The sequence below is a fragment of the Leptonychotes weddellii genome, chromosome 10 (genome assembly GCF_054177405.1).
Source record: "Leptonychotes weddellii isolate Sample4059 chromosome 10, ASM5417740v2, whole genome shotgun sequence".
Taxonomy (NCBI): Eukaryota; Metazoa; Chordata; class Mammalia; order Carnivora; family Phocidae; genus Leptonychotes; species Leptonychotes weddellii.
In genome coordinates this window covers 108,996,812-109,007,725 of record NC_138378.1, presented here as the reverse complement: position 1 = coordinate 109,007,725, position 10,914 = coordinate 108,996,812, and the positions used below count along the sequence as shown (strand labels likewise).

At 35.6% G+C, this 10,914-nt stretch overlaps 1 protein-coding gene across 2 annotated transcripts in view; it reads right to left on the bottom strand.

Moving 5' to 3' along the window:
- The window catches only part of LDAH (lipid droplet associated hydrolase), a 92,060-nt gene that overhangs the window by 75,605 nt on the left and 5,541 nt on the right, over positions 1–10,914 (bottom strand). Inside the window, exon 1 of one of the 2 annotated variants that reach the window (XM_081797143.1) lies at positions 6,272–6,752. The exons of the other annotated variant lie outside the window; for it this stretch is intronic. The gene's annotated coding sequence lies outside the window, so the exon portion shown is untranslated. Of the gene's footprint in view, positions 1–6,271; positions 6,753–10,914 lie in introns of those variants that run through there. 2 annotated transcript variants of the gene reach the window in all.

Below are 10,914 nucleotides of genomic sequence, written 5' to 3'. Positions count from 1 at the left end.
AATAAAGGAAATCTCCTCTTCCTCTAAACTCATAGCACCTGTCGTTATCATAAGTCAACAATGGTAAAGGTAGCCAGGTAAACTTTACCTAGTCATCTGTACACTTGTTATTCATGTCTCTCCCAGCACAACAGTCAATAAATCTACTGCAAGACCACCCACTCCTCCCCTGACACCCACCTTAAGGTAAACGTAATGGTAGTTAGGACGTGGTGACACCAGAGATTCCACATTCATGGTGATGGTGAGAATGGCCTTTGGGAAGCAATCTGGCAGAAGGGGGCAATATCCATAGGACATAAACTTTGACTCAGCAATTTTGGGGAAACAATTTTAAAAAGGAAATCTAAAATATTTTTCAAAGAATAAATGCATGGAATGCTATTTACAACACTGAAGAGCTGAAGAACTTCAATGTTCATTAATGGGAGAATGGTTACATAAAATATGATAATTCATTATACAGACACTAAAAATGATATATATGACTCAACGTTCAGGGGGATGCTACAGTTCAATCTTCTGACCACTATTATGTTCAATCAAAACTGCTCAGCTCTGCTAAATGGTGATAATTTATCCATCTGCTTTCTAACATTTCTAAAACCTCACTTCTCTAGTCAGATATTATGTTGCCTCTTTCATTTTCTTCATTATGCCCTTATTAATTTTACCATCATTCTACTGGATTTAGGAATGAGGAAGAAATAAACATATTCTAGTCTCCATGTGTGACCAAAAGTCTCTTAAATAAAACTACTTAGAAAATAAAAAAATTCTCACTCAAAAAGTGGGAACTCCATTCAAAATAAATTGACTAAATAAATAAAAGTATTATCTCACATTTTCTTAAGGACTGATTTTTAGTTTATTAATAAATGTCACTGTAGTCCAATCTCTTAAACTGTCACAAAATACATTATATTTATAAAGGTCTTATGATATTTATAAAACACTGGAAACAATATTAGATTCAGCTGTTCTATACTGCCTTATAGTAGAATACCATCAGAGAAGACACTGGTAAACTGAATACTTGCACCAGAAGAGAATCTAAAGTTATTAACTATATTCAACTCACAAATAGTTAACTTTAAGCAAATGACATCTTGGGAGTTTGATTAGCCACAAAATTAATGAGAATTCAAATAGATATGAAACTCAAACACAGTCTATAGAATTTGGAAAACAAACAAAAAAGTAACTATACCTCTAAAACATCTTAAATAAAATACAACTGAGAAACATGGAGTAAACCTGTATATTATAAAACATCTTTTTATTTTACTTCACTCTTATGTTTCTGAATCCTACACTGCCCCCAAAAAAACAAAACAAAAAAGGGCAAAGGAAACCTTAGAGTATGAGAATTCAAAATCTTCCCTACCTAAGAATCCACGGTAATTCGGTCTGCAAACAAGTGTCTGATTAAGGGACAATGTGTTCTAATTATATAATAGTGGAGGCTGATGACCCCACCTAACAGCCACAGCCTACAAGCAATCTCCATTGAAATCAGTTTTGATAAACATCAAGACTTAGGCTGGATAAAAACCAAGTGTGGATACAATGTGTACAACTAAGGCGCACCTTATTTAAATATAGATATTCATCTGCTTATATTGATGACTTTAATTTTATTTAGTAAAAAATTTTTTTCCAATTAAATCTTAAACAAACCAAGACAATATATAAAACAGAAAGCATTTGATCAGTATAAATTTTAGAGGTTCAAATTTATAATATTTATTTATTATATAGTCAGCCAGTGAGAACAACGAGGCTATACTAATGAACACAAATATTTGAAAGTGGAGTTATAAATGAGTCTCATTTAGCTTTAGCATCCAAATCCAAATAATGTGTGCATTTTATTTTGGCTACTCAATAAGAATTCTGCTTTATTCATCCACGTAAGAAAGGTTTTTTAAAAAAAAACTTGTGTAATACAAATCAAAACCACAATGAGATACCATCTCACACCTGTCAGAATGGCTAAAATTAACAACACAGGCCACAACAGATGTTGGCGAGGATGTGGAGAAAGGGGAACCCTCTTGCACTGTTGGTGGGAATGCAAACTTGTGCAGCCACCCTGGAAATAGTATGGAGGTTCCTCAAAAAGTTAAATATAGAACCACTCTACAACCTAGCAATACCTATTAGGTATTTATTTATTTATTTATTTTTTTTTTTTTTAAAGATTTTATTTATTTATTTGAGAGAGAGAGAATGAGAGAGAGCACATGAGAAGGGTTAGGGTCAGAGGGAGAAGCAGACTCCCTGCCGAGCAGGGAGCCCGATGTGGGACTCGATCCAGGGACTCCAGGATCATGACCTGAGCCGAAGGCAGTCGCTTAACCAACTGAGCCACCCAGGTGCCCCCTATTAGGTATTTACCCAAAGAATACAAAAATACTGATTCGAAGGGGCACATGCACCTGGATGTTTATAGCAGCATTACCAGCAATAGCCAAATTCTGGAGAAAGCCCAAATGTCCAATGACTGATGGACAGATTAAAGAATAGATGGTGTATATACACAATGGAATATTACTCAGCCATCAAAAAGAATGAAATTTTGCCATTTGCAACAACATGGATGGAGCTAGAGTATATTATGCTAAGCAAAGTCAGAGAAAAATAAATACCATATGATTTCACTCATACGTGGAATTTAAGAAACAAAACAGATGAACATTTAAGGGAAGGGGATTAAAAAAAAAAAGAAAGGGAGACACTTAATAACAGAGAACAAACTGAGGGTTGATGAAAGGAGGTGGGTGGGGGGTGGGCTAGATGGGTGATGGGTATTAAGGAGGGCACTTGTTGTGATGAGTGCTGGGTGTTGTATGTAAGTGATGAATCACTCAATTCTACTCCTGAAACTAATATTGCACTATATGTTAACTAAATGGAATTTAATTAAAAACTTGAAACAAACAAAAAAAACAAACTTGTGCTGCTATGGCCAGTCTTCAGTTAAACTATATTACCTTTGAAATAGACGAAGTGAGATGATTTTCTTTCAAAGTTAAAACACTAACAATATGTAACAATAACTTGTGCTATTTATCATATATATAAACAAGGCAGCTAAAAAGCCTAAGCTTTTTCAGATGACAAATACTTTATACATAATGTTATTAAATACAAGTCGTAGGCTGTGTTATTGTCCCACAGCTACACAGAACAAAGCATATACTATGCATGTGTCTGAGCTCTGCCTGGCACTTAATTAATGTTATTTCTGGGCACTAATACTAAAACTACTTGTAAAATATTTAGTGACTGAGCAAGTGAAAATTAAATTTTTCAAGTCCCGGGGACAAGACACAAAATTTATAATTGTTTTCAAAACACAATATAAGAAGTACACATATGTACAAAAACAGCTGCAGAAGCTGTATTTAAATTCTGTAAATTTTTAGTTACTCTAGTAGCTAACATTAACATGCTGGCGATCTCTATGAATCTGGTCAATCTGGGAGTTGTTTTAAATTAGAGGGTTTTTTGTTTTGTTTTGTTTTAGTTTAAAATGTACATTAAAATTAAGTTCAATCCCGCATTAGCAAGGAAAGACTAGCTTGTGTTGAAACAACCTTCCATTGAGAACAATTTGAAAAGCCAGAAAAAAATGTTGGAAAAAAAATCTGTTAAAAAAAATCAGTACCCAGGGCTCCTGAGTGGCTCAGTTGGTTAAGCGACTGCCTTCGGCTCAGGTCGTGATCCTGGAGTCCCAGGATCGAGTCCCGCATCGGGCTCCCTGCTCGGCGGGGAGTCTGCTTCTCCCTCTGACCCTCCCCCCTCTCATGTGCTCTCTCTCTCTCTCAAATAAATAAATAAAATCTTTAAAAAAAAAAAAAATCAGTACCCAATAAAAGAACCATTCAAGAATGTGTAATAAAAGAGGAAGTAAAGAATATATTTAATATGAAAATGAGAAGAAAGCAGAGAATATAGAACAGTTGTAACAAATAAATTTTATTTTTTTAATTTAAAACGGTAGTAAAATTTTATATTTAAACCCAAATATATCAGTAATAAATTAAATGTAAATAGACCAATTATGCTAATTGAAGGCAAAGATGATCAGATTGGATAAAAATAAACAAGTAACTGTATGCTACTTATAAATGATACACATTAAGAATAAAGAATAAAAGTGAAAGGGTGGAAACAATATATCACGGAAATACTAATCAATGAAGAGGTGGTATAGTTATACTGAAATCAGATTTAAAAAGTAAACTTTAAAGTAAGAAGTACATGAGAGATAAACAGGAGCATTTCAAAAAGTCAATCCACCAGGAGACCATAACAATTTTCAATTAGCATGTACATAATATTTTAGCCTCCAGAGATAAATTAAAAATTGACAAATGTAAAAGGAGAAATAAAGACCACAATCATAATGGAAGATTCTGACATACCTCAGTATCTGATAGAATAAACAAAGAAAAAAGTCAATGAAAATATAGAAAATTTGAATAATTGTTTATATTAACATAATGAACATAATTGGCATGTGTAGAATTCTATACCAAATAATGGCAAAATGTACATCCTTTTCAAGTGCACCTGGAACATAAACTGACCATATACTGGGCCACACAGCAAGTCTCAACAAATTTCCAAAAAGTGAAATAATATATTCTCTAATCACAGTGGAATTAATCTAAAAATAGCAAAAATAGTAAGAAAATCCCCCAAATTTTGGAAATTAAGCAATAAACCTCCAAATAACTGATGAGTGGGGGAAGAATTCACAATGTAATTGAGAACTAAATAATAATGAAATAAATAATGAAAATAAGACATATCAAAATGTATGGGATGCAGATAAAGGCATGACTGAAGAAAATTCAAAGTCTTAAAATGCTTTCTAAAATATTAGAAAAAAGGGCTGGAAATTAAAGATCTAAACACCTACCTTAAGGAGTTAGAAAAACTAAATGAATCCAAATAAAGAAAAATAGAAAAAAGTAATAAAGAATAGAAATTAATAGAATAGGAAAAAAGTTTACATTTGAGAGTATTAACAAAGCCTGAAGTCTAGCCTTTGAAAAGACCTATAAATAAATAACCCCCTGAGAAGAATCATCAAGAAAAAGGGCACAAATAACCAGTGAGACGTGAATAGACGATTATCACTCTAGGTTCTATGGACATTAAAAAGATAATGAAAGAGTATCATGAAGAGCTTTATGCCAATAAATTTGATATGGTAAAATTCTAAAACACAAAAAGTCTAGAAGACTCTTAACAGTCCAATAGCTACTAAAGACATTGAATCCATAATTTCTGGTCCAGATGAGTCAACACTTAAGGAAGAAATAACACCAATCTTACAGAGTTGTCCAGAAAACAGAAAAAGAGGGACCACTTCCCAATTCATTTTATGAGCCGTGCAAACCTTGATATCAATACCTGACAAAGTCTTCATATGAAAGGACAATTACAAGCCAACCTCTCCCATGAAAAGAGATGCAAAAACTCTATTCAAAATATTAGCAGACCAAATCCAGTGATACACACAACCAAGATGTGTATATATCAGAAATGTAAGACTGTTTAAACATTCAAAATTTAGTCAATTTATCACATTAATAAAGGAGAAAAATCATAGAATCATCTCAACCAATGAATGAATGAAATGCAAATACATTTGATAAAATCCAATAAAGAATCATGAAGAATCTCTTTAAGAAAAGGAGAAATAGAGGGATTTTCCTTGATGAAATATAAGTATCTTAAAAAACGCCTACAGTGGAGTGCCTAGGTGGCGCAGTCCATTGAGCACCCAACTCTTGGTCCTGGCACCGGTGCTGATCTTAGGTTTATGAGATCAGGCTTGTTTGGAATTCTCTCTCCCTCTCCCTCTTCCCGCCCTCCCCCCACCCCGTTGCTCTCTCTCTCTCAAATAAATAAATAAACCTTTAAAAAAAAAAACACCTACGGTAAACATTTTACTAAGTGTGAAATGCTGAAAGCCCCTCTGAAAGTTTGAGATCAAGACAAAGAAATCTGCCATTAACACTTCTATATTGTACTTGAGGACCTAGCGAATGTAAGACAACACAAAAAGAAATAAATGTATGTGGATTGGCTAAGAAGAAAGAAAACTGTCATTCACAAATAACAAGATAATACATATATATCATATATCTATGTAGATATATATATATTTATGAGTGTTCCAGTTACTCTTGCTACATAACATACTACCCCAAAACTTAGTTGCTTAAAGCAACCGTTTTATTATACTCATAGATTCTTTGGGTCAGGAATTGACAAACAGCACAGCAAGAATAGTCCATCTCTAATTCATAATGTCTGGGGCCTTTGCTGAGAAGGTTCAATGGCTGGGTGTGATATGTTCAGTGAGGGCAGGAGTTGTTGTCATCTGGAAGTACCTCTAGTCACATGTCTGATGACAGATGCTGTTGTCAGGTTTGGGCCAGGAACACATACACGGGCTGACTATATACAGTCTCTCCACATGGACTACTTGGACTTGTTCAGAACATGATGGTTGAGTTTCAACAGCAATTTCTCAAGAGGGCCAGATTAAAACCATGTGATCTTTTGAGACCTAGCCTCAGAAGTCACACGGCATCACTTCCATGTTAGCCATAGCCCACCCATATTCAAAGGGAGGAAAAAAGGACCTCTCTCAATAGAGGGCATGTCAAAGTTCGATTGTTGGAAGAATACGCAGTATGGGAGTTATTGTGGCCAACTTTGGAAAACACAATCTGCCAAAATAGGTTAAACAAAGATATATATATTTCAGTTCTGCAGAACTTTTCAAATTACACTAATAAGAATTTTTGAACCTTTAAGAGAGGGACAAAGTATACATACAACCTTCTAAAAGCAATTTGACCAATTTTGTCAATGGTGATCCTGCTAACCTTTCCTACAAATATCTCACTTTTTCTGAAAGGTTTGGGAAAATGTTGAAGGCACAGGAAGTCTGACGGTTTTTAAAATGGGGAAGGACTTCTAGTACCATGTTGAACAACAGTGGTGAGAGTGGAAAATTGCTCAACAGTACTTGGCATCAGAAAAATACAAATCAAAAACACAATGAGATACCACCTCACACCAGTCAGAATGGCTAAAATTAACAAGTCAGGAAACAAATGTTGGCGGGGATGTGGAGAAAGGGGAACCTCTTACACTGTTGGTGGGAATGCAAGCTGGTGCAGCCACTCTGGAAAACAGTATGGAGGTTCCTCAAGAAGTTAAAAATAGAGCAACTGCACTACCAGGTATTTACCCCAAAAATACAAATGTAGTGATCCGAAGGGGCACCTGCACCCCAATGTTTACAGCAGCAATGTCCACAACAGTCAAACTATGGAAAGAGCCCAGATGTCCATCAACAGAGGAATGGTTAAAGAAGATGTGGTATGGAATACTATTCAGCCATCAGAAAGGATGAAACCTTATCATTTACATCAATGTGGATGGAACTGGAGGGTATTATGCTGAGCGAAATAAGTCAATTAGAGAAAGACAATTATCATATGGTTTCACTCATAGGTGGAATATAAGAAACAGTGCAGAGGACCATAGGGGAAGGGAGGGAAAACTGAATGGGAAGAAATCAGAGAGGGAGACAAACCATGAGAGACTCCTAACTATAGAAAACAAATTGAGGGCTTCTGGAGGGGAGGTGGGTGGAGGGATGGGGTAACTGGGTGATGGGCATTAAGGAGGGCCCGTGATGTGATGAGCACTGGGTGTTGTATGCTACTGATGAATTACTGAACTCTACATCTGAAACTAATGATGTACTATAAACTGGCTAATTGAATTTAAATAAAAAAAATAAAATGGGGAAGGATTTGATTAATGTAGTTCTTTTAAAAAGATTGTGAAAGACAGAAAAAAAACAGAAGACTACATTAAAGTTTGAAAACTATCCAAACAACCTAAGCAAGAAATGAGGGTGGGAATAAAGGAGTGAGTGTGAGACTCAAGTCTTAGTAATGATTCTATATGAGAAGGCAGGGAAGGGTAAATGACAAAGATGACTTGGATTTTCATGCTAAAGATGAGGAGAATGGAAGCACTATGCACATAAAGGGGAACTACCAGGGAAGGGAAGTTAGCTGGAGGAAAGGAAATTGACTCAGTTACAAACATAGTAAGTTTCAAGAAAATAAGGGACAAGACCAGAAGGCAGTGGGAGCCACAGAACTAAAGCTCCAGAAGATCACAGTAGAGATATGATTTGCCCAGCTCCTTCTTAAGGAGCTCCCTTATCTTGGCTTCACTGATACCTCCCCATCTACAATGAGAACATTTTCCTCCCCCATTTCCTGTACCCAAAGGTTCTGCCCTGGGCCCCCTTCTTCCTCTGAGTGCTAACTACTGAGTGCCTTATCTGGGTGCCTCATTGATGCATCAAATTTTAATAAGCGCCAAAAATAAAAATCATTTTGTTTCAAAAATCAACTCTACAGACCCTATATCCTGACTTCTCTGTTACCATTCAGAGTACCATTATTCACCCAGTCACCTAACTCAAAAGATTCTTTGACAGACAGCTCCTGCTGGAATTTGAGGGGGTGGGGGGTGGGGAGGGATATCCCTAAGCAAGAAAAAAAGAAGCCAGCAAAAGAATGAAAAGGAACAATTAGAAATAGGCATGAACTAAGAAGATATGTAAAATCATGTAAGCCATGGGGGAATGCTTCAAGTAAGTTAGGGGCTGGTAATGAATTTTTTAAAATATATAAATGTCAAAGAGCAAGAGAAATGAGGCAATAGTAAGAGCTCACATTTTAAGAATACTTTCTATAAACCAGGCACTGTGCTAAGCACTTTGTATTGTACCACTTAACCCTGAAAACAATCTTATGAGATGTATACTATTGTTTCCTCCCTCTACCCCAACAAAACAAGTGAAGAGAAAACTGAAAGATATTATAGAAATTATGTAACAACTAGTAAGCTGGATGGTGGCAGAGCCAGAATTTGAACCCAGATGTCTGAATGACTCCAGAGGTCGTGTTCTTTGAGAAATTTTACATATATATATATATATAATTTCATTTGAATGGATGAGATATAATATATGCTGGGATTTTTTTTAAACAGCTGATTATTTTTTAATCTTTTACATGCCTCATCTCTACTTCTTTTCACTTCCATGCATATCACTCAGAAACTCATGTTATTAACTCAGTATAAAGTCTTCCATGTTTTTCTATAATCAACTACAAATATACATAAGTATTTATACACATTTTGATAAATATGAGTTGTCAGTGTTTGATAAATAGAAGCATATTATACACACTTCAATGCATTTTGCTCTCATACTTAATAACACACGAAAATCCTGCCAAGTCAAATAGCATAACTCCAATTCATTATTTTTAATGGTTGTATAATATGGGTACACTATAATTCATGTGACCATTTCCCTGTTGACAGGCCTCAATTAGTTCCCAGTGTTTTGGGACAATGTCACAGTACGTACTCTTAAATCTCCCATGTTCTTACATATATCCATATATACCAGGTCTTTTGTTTCTAATGGCCAGATTCCCGAGTGTGGAATTACTTGGTAGAATTTTAATAGGTATTGCCAGATTGTTTTCTGAAAAAGAGTGTAAGAATCACATTTCCTCTAGCAATCTATTTTCCCTCTATAATCCTATCATTAAGAAGTGGTACCACTATTTTTAAGTCTTCAGGTACAAAATATCTCACTCTTTAGTTTGCATTTCTTTGGCTGCTAGTGCATTTGAACATCTTTTCATGTTTGCTGGGCTTTTGAACTTTTTCTTCTGTGAACTATTTATATTCCATGCCCATGTTTCAAATGGGTTATTTATCTTCTTCTTATTGGCTTGTAAGAGAATTTTGTATACCACTGACCCTCAACACTTTTCTGGGCTCCTGTATTTTACATACAACTTCCTAGATGTTTATTTTCATTTTTATTATTCTAGTGTTCACATTTAAACTTTTAATCCACCTATATAAGTATTCACTTTGTTTTCTTTCAGATAGAGAGCTACATGTGCTAAAACCATCTTTTCTCCATTGAATTAAAATGCAATCTTTTTCATATAATAAATTTTCATACTTACTGGGACCTTCTTTTTTTTTTTTTAAGATTTTATTTATTTGACAGAGAAAGACCACGAGAGAGGGAACACAAGCAGGGGGAGTGGGAGAACCTGATGTGGGGCTTGATCCCAGGACCCTGGGATCATGACCTGAGCCGAAGGCAGACGCTTAACCAACTGAGTCACCCAGGTGCCCCTTACTGGGAGCTTCTTAACTACAGAAATACAAAGCACCTTATAGTCAAACTTTAGAAAATCAAAACAAGGGAAAAAATCTTAAAAGCAGAGAGAGAAATGACATAGTATCTATAGGGGAACAATAATTTGAATGTCAGATTTCTCATCAGAAATCAGGGAGGCCAGGAAAACGTGACACAACATTTTTCAAGTACTGAAGGAAAATAACTGTCAACCCCAAATTCCGGTATCAGGAAAAATGACCCCTCAAAAATGAAGGGGAAATAAAGATATTCTCAAATGGAGAAAAACTAAAGGAATCTGTCACTAACAGACCTATTCTTAGGTAGTTCTCCAAACAGAAAGAAATAAGTGAATAAAGTTTAACTTCAGAAGAGGACGAACAATGGAATGGTTAAAAGCAGTGGTTAATACGGGACTATCCTTGGGCACCTGGGTGGCTCAGTTGGTTAAGCGACTGCCTTCGGCTCAGGTCATGATCCTGGAGTCCCGGGATCGAGTCCCGCATCGGGCTCCCTGCTCGGCAGGGAGTCTGCTTCTCCCTCTGACCCTCCTCCCTCTCATGCTCTCTGTCTCTCATTCTCTCTGTCTCAAATAAATAAATAAAATCTTTAAAAAAAAA